This window comes from Anopheles arabiensis, chromosome 2, assembly GCF_016920715.1.
Source record: "Anopheles arabiensis isolate DONGOLA chromosome 2, AaraD3, whole genome shotgun sequence".
Classification (NCBI taxonomy): Eukaryota; Metazoa; Arthropoda; class Insecta; order Diptera; family Culicidae; genus Anopheles; species Anopheles arabiensis.
In genome coordinates this window covers 13461575-13477536 of record NC_053517.1, presented here as the reverse complement: position 1 = coordinate 13477536, position 15962 = coordinate 13461575, and the positions used below count along the sequence as shown (strand labels likewise).

General features: G+C 47.4%; 1 protein-coding gene across 2 annotated transcripts in view; it reads right to left on the bottom strand.

Moving 5' to 3' along the window:
* The window catches only part of LOC120895263 (connectin-like), a 94922-nt gene that overhangs the window by 19128 nt on the left and 59832 nt on the right, over positions 1 to 15962 (bottom strand). The window contains exon 1 of one of the 2 annotated variants that reach the window (XM_040298429.1): positions 10457 to 11289. The exons of the other annotated variant lie outside the window; for it this stretch is intronic. The gene's annotated coding sequence lies outside the window, so the exon portion shown is untranslated. Of the gene's footprint in view, positions 1 to 10456; positions 11290 to 15962 lie in introns of those variants that run through there. 2 annotated transcript variants of the gene reach the window in all.

The following is a 15962-nucleotide window of genomic DNA, read 5'->3' as shown; positions in this document are numbered from 1 at the left end:
TTTCCTCCAGTTTCCGTGGAGCACCTAAAGCACTCTAAAGCGAAGGTGCACCAGGTATGAGTCCAGCTCTCATGGGACGGCATCGTTTTCAGCATTGTGTGTGTGTGCATGGGATAGTGTGTACGCTACAATCTAATTTATCGGATTGGAGCAACGGCCAGAGGTGGGTTTTGCCGGGTCGAATCGATCCCAGTGTGGCCGGAAAATCGGTACCGAACCGGATCGGGGCGCAGGTTTCCACTGTGGCACCGTGCACAAGCAGCGTTCGAGGGAGCGCGGCGGTGGGCCTCGAATCGGCTTTGGATCAAGCGATTTCCTATGGTTTCGCCAAGCGCTTTCGATTCGATACGGTTCGGCGATAGATTGGGGCGTAGATTGATTCTGGTGGAAAAGCTGGCTACAAAACGGTAACTAACTGTGCGGCTGAATAGAGATGCCAGTTGGAATGGATGGGAGCTAAATTTAATTTCTGGAGCTGGTGTTTAATGTGCGTTTAATCTTGCTGAGCTGAGCTGGAGTGTGATGATTTTGTTTCGTTTTTCGCTGTGCGTCTATGTGTATGTGTGTTAAACAGTTGATTGAAATGCACTTTTGTAAGCGAGCGATTCAATCACGCAAATTGTAACGCTGATTAGTTAGCTATCAATCAATCGATCGGAAAGGCTCATATCACGTCGGCACCAAGACTTAAACCCATAATCCCACAAACTACACCGAACTGTTAATTAGTATTCAGCGAGCAGCTAACCAGTTGCTATTAGCACTGCAATAATCTGCAACGCGCCGATAGCACGTGTAATCGGTATTACACTCCCTCAAACTGTGCTGTGTACCCACCTGTTAGCTAATGATACTGCTGTCTTATCGTGCGCGGTTGAATCTTCATATTAACCTTCCCAATTCGGTGTGTCTGGCTCTGTGATGGCCATTGCAAATCACCTTCCGAAAGTGCTTTACACCAGGTCCTGCCACTAACTACTGTCAATTGCTTTTAAGTGTCCCAGCGCGGGTGTGGAAAAGGGAAAGAGACACAAAAACAGCAACCTCAACAACAACAACAACGACGACGGCGGCCAAAATAAACCAACCGTCAAAGCTCATCCAAAGCAGAAGCGGCTGCTGCTGCTGCTGCTCCAGCACAATTGGATAATGCCACAAGCTGTCATCATTAGCGTCATGACATCGGTGCTGCATCGTGCCGCTACTACTAATACACTGTCGCCCGGCACTGCCACCCATCGGCTCCTTGCCTAACCCCACCACCTATTCGCCGCAAACGCCGAATCTTGAGCCCGACTGGTGGTGGCGCTTCATTAGAATGAAACCTCACGCGCAAATGTCAAACACGCTGACACGCGCGACCCCTCGCGGAAAGGAACGCGGGTTTGGGAGGGGTGGGACGACACGATGTTGAATGCATGTTTCACGCGCCGCTCAATCATACGCGCGCACTTGCGCGCGAAGGGAATCGTTTTGGCGTGCGGGGGAAGCGCCGGGGCCAATGAACTTAAGGGCATGTTACAGTGGGTGTCAAACCGCGAGTGTGCAGCCGATTTTCCTCCGGCAGGCTAATCGGATTTCAAGAGCGCACGATTTTTGCGGTCAAATTTGACTCAAATTATGCTTGCATTGTACGGTTTGTTTTTGGTTTTTTTTTTTCAGTGTAACCCCGCCATTTACTAGTGGCACCTATTTTCGCAACGCACTGTACACAACCTTTTAACAGTGTCCCCGGGGAGCGAGTGGGGATTTGATAATGTCGCCTCTATTTGTCCTTTAAGCGTTTGTTCGTTCGACGCGACACGACACGGCAGGTTGGATGCCGAGCCACCTTCCCCTCCCCCTGTTCCAACCATCCGCCATTTTGCCGTAATTAAAAACGGTCACGTACGCGTTGAGCCCCGTAGAGTGCGCAGCCCGATTGGATGGAGCACCGTTTACGCAGCAACGTGGAATGCATTTCTAGTATTGTAGCAGCAATATCTCCTACCGAACCACCCCACCACCACCCACCCACTCGTGCCAATTTGCTTTAATCGTTTTTTTTGTTCTCTGCTCATTGTTTCGGCTTGCTCCCTTATCGATTGTTAATGATCCTTTCTGTTTGTTGTCACTCAATAGCCGGGCGGCACGGACTCAATGACAAACATGTGTCAATGTGGGGAGGGTGTGTATGAGGATTTTGAAATGAACCCACGCTCACTGCAATTAAATGTTGTGATGACCTTGTGAAGCACGAAGCGTCCGTTCCATTCGAATATGCCTTGCGGGCGCTATATCAATTGCATGGATGCAAATTTTCGTCCAACTACAACTTCTGCTATTGCTGCTGGTGGTCAATTCCAATATTAACAAATACGTGTTGATTGCCGTCCAGTGGAGATCGGAGATTTTCCAGCCCAAGCGCCATCCCGCCAACCCGCGCCAAACCATAATGGCGCTAATGAGTCCTGGCAGCAAACATGACATACGCGGGAAACCGTGCTGTTGGTGCATGTTGCACGCGACGCAGCCCGTTCAGCTCAAGGACAGTTCGGTTCGTCACGGCACGAAGCGAATGCATAAATTAACAACACAACACACACACGCACACTCAAGGGAGCTGTGGGTTTATGCCGTTTTTTCTTCAATAAGGGCATTTTGTTTTGTTTTCTTTTTTGATGCCCATTTAATAATGAAAAAGAAACTGTGGAAAACATTATTCGAAAGAATGGTTAACCACAACAATGACGCGCCCATTTCGCTGGAGGTTGTAAAACAGGGAGTTGTTCGTTTTTTTGCATGCCGATCTCACAACACGACCACAAGCTGTCGATTAAGCGTAACCAGTCGTTGAATGATGGACATGTAAGATAGACCCCCGTGTCCTGAGCAGTGCTGCAAAATGTGACTGTCAATGTCATAACAAAGTCGGACTGAAACAAAATCCATATCAGTGTCACGTACTCAATTGTGATAATCAGAGGTGATACTCAAAACGCTTTATGACATTTTTGCGTCATTAGTCATGACAAATTCCGATTGAAACAAAATGATGTCAGCGTCACGAGCTCTGCTGTGATGATCAGAGGCGAGCCTCAAACAGTTGGTGCGACCATAACATACTTGGTGACATTGTGTGCAACCAACTCTCAGTCACTTGATCGTGATATTTTCAGTCGGTGATCATCACGATGGTCATGGGAGATACACTGTGCTTGTGAGCGGTTCCAAGAAACCTAATGAGCATATTTTTTCTCTCTGTTTAACCCGACAGATAATCAAAACAGACAGAAGGTAGAAAGCATGCCCATTTTGTTGCTTGTGCCCTCACACCAAGTATATTCCAAGAAAGTTGTGATTTCCGCCGACAAAAATGTCGTGACCAAATAAGTGACCAAGAGTTGGGAGCTAATCAAAATGTCACCAAGCATGTGATTGATCCTCCAGCTGTTTGAGTCTCGTCACTGGTCATCTCAGTTGTGTTCGTGAGCTTATTTGAACTTCGTTTCAGTCATGTTAGTGTTTGAGTGTTGGTGACTGAAACAGTGGCATTTGGCAGCACTGTTCACAGCCAGAAAAAGAACATGATTATGCGCCGGCATTAAGCTAAGCTTGTCAGTCCTCTAACTGACTATCGCGTTGGATTCAAGAATTCGCATGTCGCAGTATCAGCAATGAGCATCAAGCTACAACGGATATGTTCATTGTTTTCGTTTGTTGAAAATCTCACGATGCTCTTGACATTTTACAGCACTGGTCCTGAGATACAATGTCCCGAAACAAGAACTGTACGCTTCGGTTCGGTTGGTCCGTCCTTGGTCTGGTGCCAAAGGAAAAGCCGGCACCAACTTCATCGCCTGTCCGCCCACCGTGTGCACTTCGCTTCCAGTCAACAAATGTTGATTCTTGATTGATTCTTTTCAGTTTTTCTGTCTTTTGCATCAACCATGGCAATTGGCGATATGTAAGGCGTCCCAACGGTGTCCCCGTTCCAGGAATGTGTTTTCGAAACCATTAAGGGACAATGTTACCATGGGTTACACGCTGACATGATTTGGATGGTTGGATACGATGGAAGTGGATGGATGTAAAACGTCCCACACAGGTTAAACGGACACACCAACGGTCGTTTGTGTGTGAGTGTTTGGGATGGGTGGGTCAGCAAACTGATCAAGCAGAATGTGCACTGGGCTCCGGCCTGGGTAGGTTTGTTTATGTTCCATTATTTATAATTATTAATAGTTAACCAAATTTAATTGTTTACCGACCCGTTCATACGTGTAGCACGTGCATCGTGGAACAGGGAGGCAAAGAGCAGGGCGCCTTCAACGTTTTTTAATGCCCTGTTTGTGTGTGCTGCTCCCGGTAAATGCGTTCGGGTTGAATGCACAATATCATCGGTAGCACACAGCACTGGTCGAGTACACACAAACAACCAAGCGCCTGGGAGGCTCATTGTGGGCTGCAGCCAATGCATACACTGGGTTTGGTGTTTTTGGTCATTCTTGTGGGTGGTTTTGGGGTGGGCGCTGGGTTGCAGTATGCTGTGTTCATTAAATTAAATGGCTGGCGGGTAATCGATGGCCGTTAAATATTGACTGCGATAGCAAATGGTTCAGTTTAAAGTAGTAAAAAAAGCCATGACATGAAACTGACTTTTATGTGTACAATTACAGCATTGTTGTTTTAATCGGCTCAGCGTCTTCCGGTGCACATCTCGGAACCCCTGTTACGCGCTCATTGCGCATCATAACCTACGCTTCATGATGCGATTCCTTCCTGTTTCTGTGCCATAATGTTCTGACTGGCTCAAGCACGCCTACCCACCCCTTTGGAAAGGGAGGCATGTTCGATGTTTCGTTATGTTTTGATTTCCCATTCCCGCAAATGTTTTGCCTTCCCATCCCGTTCAGCTTGGGGGGCAAAAGGGCAACACGGTTGAACGCAGCGATGTAAAAACATTTCATCAGCTCACCATAAATGCATCGCCCTTCGCCATCAACCCCCCAATCACGCAGCGGCCAGTGCAGGCGGTGCAGCATAGCCGCATTGTTTTTACTGCCAACGGGGACCGGCGGGGAGCGGTTGCTGCCGTAAACATTTGTAATTGAAACAATTGAACCTGGGAGCAGGGCCTGGTTTGGCTCGGTTTACCGCCTTACCGCCTCCGACAAAAGCAACGAAAAACAATGCACACACACACGCACACCTACCAATAACAACAGACGAGGACCCGTGCCTGACAGCGCCCAATGTTTGAAAATTCGGAAACGAAAGAAAGACTGGGGGAGCGTGGAAACAAAACTGCAGCCCGTCTGATGAAGCGAAACGTCGTCACCCGCGCCCATTCCTGAATGGTACACATGCACAAACGTACAAAAAAAAAAGAAGCCAACCAGGCACAGCCCGCAAGTCAACAATAAACACAAAACGCACCCATTTTCCGAAACGCATCGGGCCGGCCAACGACACGTAAAATATGCGCTCGATAAATCGGTAGATTTATTGGTCGCTTCCGGGCTTTTTTTTCGTTTTTGTTGCCGGACCATGTTCCTGTTGTAGGTTCGTTCCTGTCCCGCACGCGTGTTTTCTAGGCGCACCCACGTACGGGCCCAATTTTAGGGGCAGAAAGGATGGAACCCTTAAAAAGGGTGGAAGTCGGTACGGGGTTTAATGTAATGTTTTTGTGTGCGAGTGTTGTTTTTATTACTCGTTTGCATGTCACCAACGAGGCAAATGGGGTTTGAATTCAGCTGACCGATCGTACCGAACATTAACGAACCGGGGGAGGGTTTGTGTTTTGGTTTGCGTTTTTGTGCCCAGAAATGCCTGAAGGTGTCTAAACTATGTACACTAATTCATGACAGCATCATGGTGGGTTATAATAGTTTGTTTTTGTGTCTATTACAACGTGTTTTTTGTTATTTATTGTAGAATACAGGGCTTTCCAGGAGCTCTCATAGCTGTGGGACTCTTTATTGACTCCGTGAAATGAACTTTATTCTTCCGTGAAATGAACTTATTTTAGAGGGAATTGAACACTATAGCAAGAGGCGAATGAAGCCAATTGGTTCAAAGTCTCTATAGAAATTAAGGAGAAAAAAACTCGATAGCACACGTGTTGGACAAATCCAATAGGAATTGCCAAGGAGCCTGTCCAAAAAGAATGCCATAGAGTCCAATTTCCAACATATGAAGTTCACTTCTAATTAGAAAGAGTCTCGGAGGTGTCCCACAACTATGAGAACCCCTGGAAAACCCTGTAAATTGCTATACTGATTGTTTGTGTTCTCAGTCATTCCCATTATGTACTTGCTTATGTTGTCTAAATCTGGAAATAAGCTTAAACTTTTGATTAGTTTTAACCACACTTTAAGCGTACAGGGATTTTGATTAAAGCTTTCGTCAAAAAAAAGGATGCATTCATTCATTCGCTACAATGTTTGTGATTTGTACTCAACTGATTTGCCCAATACATTTGGGACAGCCCGCTGAAAAACGTTGCCACCAGTTCTATCTCAAAGTTTCAACTCCAAAACTCACGTGTCCCTTGCCCTTTCCATCAGCATCATGTCTCTCCGTTGTCCCGGGAGGCGAGCAAAGGGAATGCACTTATTTAACGTCAGCTTAGTGATTTGTTTGCTTTTTTGTTTGACATCAACCATCCGCACCGCATTCAGCGTCCGCACGCACCTGTCAAAGCAATAGCCGGCGCCCGGGCAACACAAACACACAGGCGCACATGCACATGTCAGCATCCATAGCTCCGAACGGCGGAAAACGCCCCGGGAAAACCGTACCGCGGGAGACGCGGTGGAGTAAAAATCACTTCCGAAAAAGCACACCGGCAGCGGATCGGGTTGACTTTGGCATCTCATTTTGGGGTGTCTGCCCCGACCCACACACTGCGCGTTGACGGGCCCGAATAAATCCCGCCAGGACAGTCGCACATTGCGCACAATATGCAATCGCTACTGCTCGAAATGCTCCAAATGCTGATCGTGAGTGTTCGAGTGGTTAATGCTGTTTTCGTACGGTGCTTGGGCATACGCGAACATTACGCATTTCGGTGGTGTTGTTGGATGAATGTGTTTATGTGCGTCTGTCCGTTGCTAGAAATCCTCCTGTCGGCCGCTAGACTCATTGCTCCCTCTTTCGCCACCCACCGGCTCAGCGTCATTGTTTGTTTGCTTCGTTCGTTGCCTGCAAACCCAACGCACGCAAACCGGTACATATGGTTCGATAAATGGTGTATAGAAAATGTTGCCTTTTATAATCCTCCAACCGAACCCACCGGCCCCACGCTGCCGGCCACCGCATACCACATAACCACAAAACGCCCCACTGTCAGCAGGCACACACACACACGCACAAACAATCACGCAGACAGAACGGGGCACTGTCAAGGCAATGGGGTCCGTGCATGAGTCCGTGCGTGTTTATTATTATTATTTTCCACTATTTATGTTACTGGAAAAACATAGCCATTTATAAACGCGTTTCCCCCCCCCCCCTTTCCGTTTGGTGGACCCTATAACGCGTGTGTGTGAGTGGAAGTGGGTTGAGGCACTCGGCAGCAACAAATCCCATAAACCCTACGGGCCCGATTGCTTCGGAATGTTTCAGGTTCATTTTTCTAAATACCCCGAGCGGCCCTCACACATAAACGCACGCGAAGCGGTGGCTCACATGTTTGGAAAACTGCTGACGGGCGGAGTTTTATGCTGCCGGTATGGGAGTGTATGTGTGTGTGTGTCTGTTTTTTTTTCGCTCTAAAGAACCACCTCAATGCTTCAAATTCACTTGAAGAAAGAACTCCCCCAAACGGTGCCGCGTGGCGAGCGTGGAATCGAAATTGTGCGTGAAAATGTGATCTTATTTTGATGCGCCATTCCATTTATGCCTTCCTGTCCTGCTGCTCTGTGCTTGAACGCCATTTACGGAAACGGTAAATTGCAGGAATCTTTTTGCTTTTTTTCCCCCACCACGGAAATGAAAGGTAAAATAATTAAATGATTGAACCGCCCGATAGGCGCCATATTAGATTTGTGTGGCTGAAATTATTTTAATTAAATAAATGAGCTTTTTAATTTGTGCACGGCTGCGTCACGATTCCCGTTCGTCGATCGTGATGTTGTCCTTTGTCTAGCTTAGGTTAAATTCCTTCTTTTTTTAAAAAAAAAAAAGCACTACATTTAGCAACAACCACAGCCCACACTTTATGATTCACTTCATCATCATAATGCGAACATTAGGGCAAACTGGGTGCACAACGACAGCAGCACGCACGCAGAAACGGCCGCCCGGCTCACACGTGAGCTGTGTGAGCTGACTTTGCCCGCTTCTGTGTCTCGCGGGAAATTTGGAAAAGTGCGGTTCTGTTTATAGGAACAATTATCGACCCAGTCGGGCGTGTGGGTTAAAGGGGAGCAGCAGGCCACTATTCCCCGGTCGAATCAAGCGGCGGGCATTATGTATTGATATGCATGCGAAGAATGAAACGTTCGCCCGGAACGTGCTCAGTTTTGGCATCATTTATGATAGAATCGTGCCCTATTCTTCTCTTTGTATCACTTTTCTCTCTCTTTCTTCTCTCTCTCTCTCTCTCTCTCTCTTCATCTGTTTCTTTCCCTTATCTATTCTTCTAAATCATCACGGGAAGCCAAAGTCATCCCTCTGCCCCAGAAGAAAACGAGTTGCTCAAACCCCAAAAGGCAAACCGCGCAAGCACTATTTTTGGAATCGTTTTCCTTTCCAACGAAAACATTCCCCATTTTCCCGGGGAAGAAAAAACACAAAGCGGGCGGTAGTGGGCAGTGCAGAAAATAGGCAGCCCCAGGTTCAGCAAGTTCAGATACTTATCGGGTTATGGTGCTGTGCCTGCAGCTGTTTTCAATTGCTGCTGCTGTTGCTGCTTGTTACACTCCTTCGCTCTCTCTCTCTCTCTCTCTCTCTCTCTCTCTCTGTCTCTCTCTCTCTCGCTCTCGGTCGATATGGGCAGGTTGTAATGCACCAAGCGATAATTACCTCCCATCTTTGCTGCACACAATCGACTAAATTATTCATTATTACTGCATCATCTGCATCTTTCGCGCTTTCGTGCTGCCGCGTAGTTGCATTCACGCCGCGCTGCTGCTGCTGCAGCCGCAACGGTACGAGCGGTACGGGGGGGGGGGAACTGTTCGCGGCGACCGAACCGAATGGAACATAATTCTATTGCAATGACCTACTCGTTTGCCACCCGTTTTTGCTTCTTGCTTGCCACAACGAAAGGGCATAAGCATAAGGTTTAGTTACATACACACACACACACACACACACACACACACACACACACACACACACATAAAGCGAAATCTACAAGGAACGCAAAAGTGCAGCACATTCTGGAGGAGCCGTTTTACGTTCCTTGCGCGCGAGTATTTATGGTGCGAGTTCTTGATCAGCAAAAGAAATCGGTGTGCCAGTTGCTCGGGGGGAGCCTGCTGGTTGTATGAATGCAGTTGCAGCTCCCCACGCTGTGGGTCCCGTGAGGCAGGAGGCATACCAAAAAACCAAAAAAAAAATGGGAAAGATATACATTTGATACGGAGGATGTGGTGCGGCTAACTTTTTAGCGCGTGTTTGCAGCATGACTGTACGTGCAAAGCAGCTGCTTTAAAAACGGGGGAAAGGTTTGTGTGTGTGTGTGCGTGTGGAATTTATATCGCTCGTGATTACTTTAACGAACGGGAGAGTTTCAATACGGGCACCGTGGGTCGTTAGCGATGGTCGGAGGGTTCATTTGGAGCAATTAAAACTGGTCAACTCTCGATATGGTTTGCTCGGTTCTTTCGCCAGCAGTGAAGGAGCAAGTCGCATATTGAATGCAATTAATTTACTGTACCATCTTGTGATTGTGTGCATTGGTGAGGGTTAATTCGCAGCACTTCTATGACGATTCTTGTTTAGGATTAAATTGTTTGCGAGGGAAAGGTCATCTGTTCAATTTGATCCAAATAACTTTGAACAAACGCGATTGTATCTCCAAGAAGCGCCACAGCTAAGGCTTATTGAACCGTAACATATGCAACTGATACAGTAAGTATGGCAATGTTTTGTCTAAACGCAACCGAGTTGACACAATTTTCCACTGCTACGACTTCTACAGACATCCAATTAGTCACCCATTGCAGCTGGGAGCCTTACGCCTTTATGTAAAGTAATCCACCGGCAATCCTTCTAAACCGTATCCTCACAGCCGTAGAGCTCCGTACGGCCCAGTTCAGCTTTAAAGAACCATCGTCAGCCTTAAACAAATTCCAACTGACATCATTTCGTCGCACTGTCGCCTGGTGGTAGCAGTGCAACTTTAAACATCGTTCCTAACATTTCCATCATTTATCAGGCGTGACGTTTTCGTTCCTTGGCGGAAAATCTCAAAACCTCTTCCTCCCCTCGGTTGGTGGTGTTATGTCAGATCGGTTTAGTTTACCTCTTGATACACTGGATCGTGCCGCACCCGCGCCACCACCACTCGATGGCGCACCGATATCCTTATCCTTTCAGTCGTGGCTGGCAGCAATGTTTTTTTGTTGTTTCCTTTCCTGCCCAGAGAAGCTCTTTCACACTTGTTTCACACTTCTCTCTAGCTGGAGCGGTTAACTAGCTTTGCCTTATCACACCATCAAACAAACACACGCACTGCAACATACGTAATCGTACACAATCACACACACACAATTCTTCAAAGCGGCGAGGGGAAAAAAGCTTTTCCACCGAGGTTTGTTGTGTTTCTGCTAGTGGGAAATAGGTGGAAAGCTTGGTGGTGATTTATTTGCTAGCACTAGTGCCACCGCCGACACCAAATATCGTTCAAACACAAACCACACACACACAATCACACACACACTAGGGCACTGGTTGGGTTTGCTTAAAGTTGTCACGCGATCGATAGCTGGCGGATAAAATATCATTTACGCCACAATTCACACACGTGTTAGGGTTGTTTTGTATTACAATATATTTGTATCGTTATTTTCGCTCACTAAGATTTCAAATTTCCTTTTACAAAATTTAAAGATTGGTCGCTTACTGTTTGTACCACCGAACTGGCATTAAATCACACTCTACACAAAAACTTTTGGAAAGAAAAACAACCGCAAAAACCACAACCGTCGATCGATGGTCGATCCGGCTTTTGCCGCGAAAAATACTCTCGTCCACACGTTTGACGGCACGCACGCACACAAAAACCGGGACGCGGTGGAAAATGGGTTGTTCGAGATCGCTCCGCACGCACAGCTTCTACGGGACTAAACGCGGTTGCCGCGCGCTCCAGGACGCGTACTTTGTTTCGGCACTGGCATCACATACCCAAGCAGGCGTCTGCAGCGATGAGCGCTCTCTCGCCAAACACGCGCTCTCTCTCCCTCTCATTTGCTTACTCTCTCTCACACACTGACAGTGGCAGCTCGCTTTTGCAGCTTTCTCTTGCTGTCGCTCTCTCGTTCGCTCTCACCATCGTACAGGCTCTCTGCGCATTGCAGTCGAAGAAAGCAGTTCCTTTCTCTGTCGCTCGGCTATGGTGCGGGAAGACCCATTTTCGCTCCTTCTCAGTCGCTTTTAATTTCCCGTTTTTTATGGCCGGCTTTTCCACCAAGACGATGACGATCAAAGCCTTTTTCTCTGAATCATAGTTTACATTTTCAAATGCTCTCTCTTTCTCTCACAGTCTTCGGATTTTGGTGGCATTTGCTCAATGTTTGCATTCCAACCTTCTCTAGCGTGCGTGAGGGCCCATATAGCAGGGCACTATGAACCTTTTCATTCACTCCCTTTTGATAGCCCGTCAGACAGTGTGGAATGTGTTAGAAAATGATGTTCGTTCTTTACAACAACAACAAAAAACTACTATTTTCACGCATTTTACAACAGCACACAGGTAGAGAAGCATTTCTGACGCTGTAGATAGCAAGGTGAATCGAAAGCTGCAGGTATGTTCGGCGGGAATTAATTTCCTCCGTATCTTGTGGCTTTGTCTTCCCGTTGGCAATGGTTGCCGTTTTTCGAATGCACCGAACCATCATTATCCTTAACCTTTGGTACGGGTACATGTTCGAACGCTCGGCAACAAGGAATAACACCGAGCGAATGCGGTGTAACCTGAACATGTACGTGTAAAACGTTAAGCAGCCGAATGAGGCTAAAGATCTGCCTAAGGGAGTGCTGTGCACTGCCAAGAGGTGCACGCAGTGGAACGTGGAATAGATACTATTTCCGAACCCCCCTGTTTGCCAGCCTCCTCGTACCTCCCGTTTCGCGGCAAAGATATTGCAATTTAAGCGTGCGATTAAACGAACCATCATTTGCATTTCCAGCGAGGAATGCTCATTTCGAAACGCTCCAGCGTCTGTGGCCACATCGTTCATCGGGACCGGGGAACGAGCCCGCTCACAGGCAAAGCGAAGGGTGTTCTTTTGCATCACAGCTCACCGGCGAAGTCATCAGTTCGCCCGGGAGTTCACCGTACTTAGGAGAGCCTCGTTCATTACCTTGGCTGTAGGTCGGTGTAAGCGTAGCATCGCCTGGGACTCGAAAGGTTTGGGACCTGATCATCGGTCCGATTTCTTTCCCTTCTGCTTCGGTCACACCTGTGTAGTGAGTGTCGGAGCAGGTAGCAGGTTGGTCGCATCCTGCAAACAGCAAACCGTAAGTCTTCACTCTGGGAAAGATCTAATGGTACAACCTCATGGTCAAATAGGAGGTTTTGAAATTCTTCTCGACTTTCAAGACGAGTGCGTTGCTTTTTTTTTACAAACCCTTGGACCTACTCCGAACAACGAAGTAGAATAAAACAAGGAAGCAAACCGGGCAAAGTAAAACCTCCAACACTTACACTTTGGCGAAGAAATGTTCCTTCAACTAGCCGAAAGGAAACGAACAGCCCAGCAAAGGCTCGAGTCCATTTGGGCCAGAAGTTCACTCAGACTTCAACTGCGGTTACTGCGGGCTGAATTCGGTTGCGGTTGTTGGCAAAGGTGAAGGACATACGCCATAGCTCGGCCCGCCCTAAATGGAGGCTTTTGTGGCCGGTGCAAAGTTTCTTAAAAATAGGCGAATGAATTTTTCATCGGGAGAAAGTTACCGTCCGAGGGATGTTGTTAATACTGTGACACAAGGTAGCAGTGTGTGTGTGTGGGTGTTTCTTCGCTAAAGGATAAGACATTCTTTGCAAAGGTATTGGCAACGTGAAATCTGTTCTAGGAAAAGGAATCAATTAAATCAGAAAACAAAAACATGAATAATAGATCCCTCCTTCTCACTTTCCCGCGTGCCATACTGCATCTAACCGTGTTCGCCAAACAATGTTGGAAACACTCCACTCCGGTGGCACTTGTTTGTTGTACGATTGTTTCAATTTAAAATCTGCCATCTTCACGACATCTTCCCCCCTTTGAAAAGCATCTTCCTGCCGTTGGACATAAAAATACATCGAGTGCAATTTTACTCACTTCAGCGAAATAGAATGTCTACTTTCGGCTCTAGCTTTGAAATCGAAATTTATGCTCCTGGAAAAAAAATCAACTGAAACCCCGAAATCCGAAAACGTTTTCCGCCGCTGCCCGGGCGGGCACCCTCATTGTGGAGACGAAATTTAATTCGGCTTGCATCCCGCTGGCAAGATGTGTGGCTGTGTGGGAAGGAGAGCGGGCGGACCAGCAGCAGCAGCAGCAGCAGCAGCAGTGAGCACACGGGGTTAACGCTAGGCAACGGCGAGGACTTACCATCGTCGCTGAAAATCTCGTACGGCGACATCGCGACGTACCGTAGCGTGGACAATGTGCGTCTTTCAGCTTGCAGGGGTACGGCAGCCGAAGAGCAGCAGAGGGGAAAAACTAATAATTCCTAACAAGACTGTGCCCGGTTCGTACCATGCCCTTTGCGCTTGCGGGAAATGTGGCCCGCCCGGTTCGGTAGAGCGCAGCTCTTGGGGATGTACTTGGGAATTGTGGTTTTATTGAGACTAGCCACGTGGTTTACAAGCAGCTCTGTTCAAGGATGAACTGGCGGTGGGAGAAACGACACGGCAGGGTAAGAAGTTTATGGTTTCTTTGACCCCCCCGCACGCGCTTCTTCGCCCAAATGGAGCGTCCACCGTTGCCTGACAAATTATCAATTATTGCTTTTTGCCTGACGGTGGATATAAAAATTGTTTAACGATTTTTCATCACCCAAGCTCGACCGATGGTGGAAATCTGGTGTGATACGCACTGCAATCCATTCCGTTGCTGTGAAGCCAACATGCGCCACCCGAAATCAAGTGCTGTTTCGCTTGCGTTCGCTTTACCGCACAAAAACCGTTCCCCAAGGCGCTGGTACGGAAGTCGTTTAACGTACTCAAACAATCGCCCTCCGTTGTTGGGCGTAAAAGACATCGTTTGGTGTCATAATTCCATGCTCAGCTACAGCTCATAATCTGCTTGTTATGTGCATTGTGCTTATGCCCGTTTGTATGTGTATATGTGTGTGTGCATGCATGCATGCGTGTGTCGTGTCACCAGCCATGCTCGACGGGTTTTCTTCTAACGCTCAAATGAAGCGTAAAATTAGTCGTCCGAACTAATTACTCGGGCATGGGCCGTTCCACATCCGCCACCCCATCGGCGGGTGAAAATTGACCGTTTTGGAGGCCGATTTGGTTTAGGGTTTGGCCGATTCTGCGGGTTCGGTGAAGCAGCAGTAACTGTGCGTCCGGAGAAACTGCCCGTTATTGCCGATTAATTGAAAGCGACTCAGATTTGTGGTAAGGGAGGAAGCGGGGGATATTCTTCGTTGCATAACGGCAGTGGTTAGAGTGTGCAGGCAGGTCCTTTGCGGTAGGGTGGGTGCAGAGTTGACAAAGAGAAAGTACAGTCGAAGCACTGCACATAAAATGGGGTGTACGGTGGAAACAATGTGCTGGCGCTGGACAATGCATGTCTAGTACGAATTGTGGGTTTTGATGTGAGATTATTTGATATTTTTGAACGATGTTTTACCGAGAATTGTGCCATGTTTGAGCTTTTTACAAAGCATTTGTAAGGGCTGAAAGACATGTGCAAAATATTCAACAGATGTAGTTTGACCCATTTTTGAGATTTACGATGAAAATTGGATCAGGTTGTGTTGAAATATATGTTCAGTGATAATTTCATCTAAATTGGCATGAATGAACATTTTTCAGTGGAATTTAGCCTGAAATTCTTATCGATTATTGCTGGAACAAATATGCGGGTAGGTGGTTATTTTAACAACTTTAAATATAGAGTCGCACACTCGATGTTATCAAAAAGAAGCTATGGAAATCGTTCTTTTTCTGTGTTGTAAATCATTTCAACCATTTCCCTCCGTTTATATTGTTTCACATTTCCACTTCCATCCGAATTTTGACCCTTTCGTTGCGATCGATTGCACCACTGTCCTTGCGCTAGAGTTCACTCTCCAAGGAATGCGAATGCGACAATCCGTCGTCAGCGGTACGCATCCGACTGCAATTTCTCCCGCTTTCACCCGACCGCCAGATGGTGGGCCACAATAACCATTCCACGCTGTCCCCCTTCTGCTTTCCGGGCCCCTTTCCCTATACACTCGCCCGCTCCGAACATATGTAAATGATTTTCCGCGTTAATTGATAATGAATTATGAGTGCATTGTGTCAGTTCTTTTACGATCCTGCGGGTGCACTTGCGCCGCGAGCGTCACTCGGGCTCGGTGCGTCTGTTCGCGATGGCGAGTAGGACTCGATGGATGAATGACAATAATGATAAGTGCGTGTGCGTGTGAGTGGGTTTATTATTTCGATGCTGCAAGCTTCCCCGGGCCACGAATGCAAACCGCCGTAAGGGGACAGGCATATCATGTAACAGCATAATTTCCGGGCCCCCGGAGTCGACGGTCAACAGCGGCATGATGCGGATGAGGGTGAAATCATTCCCTGATTGATGCTCGATACGACAAGA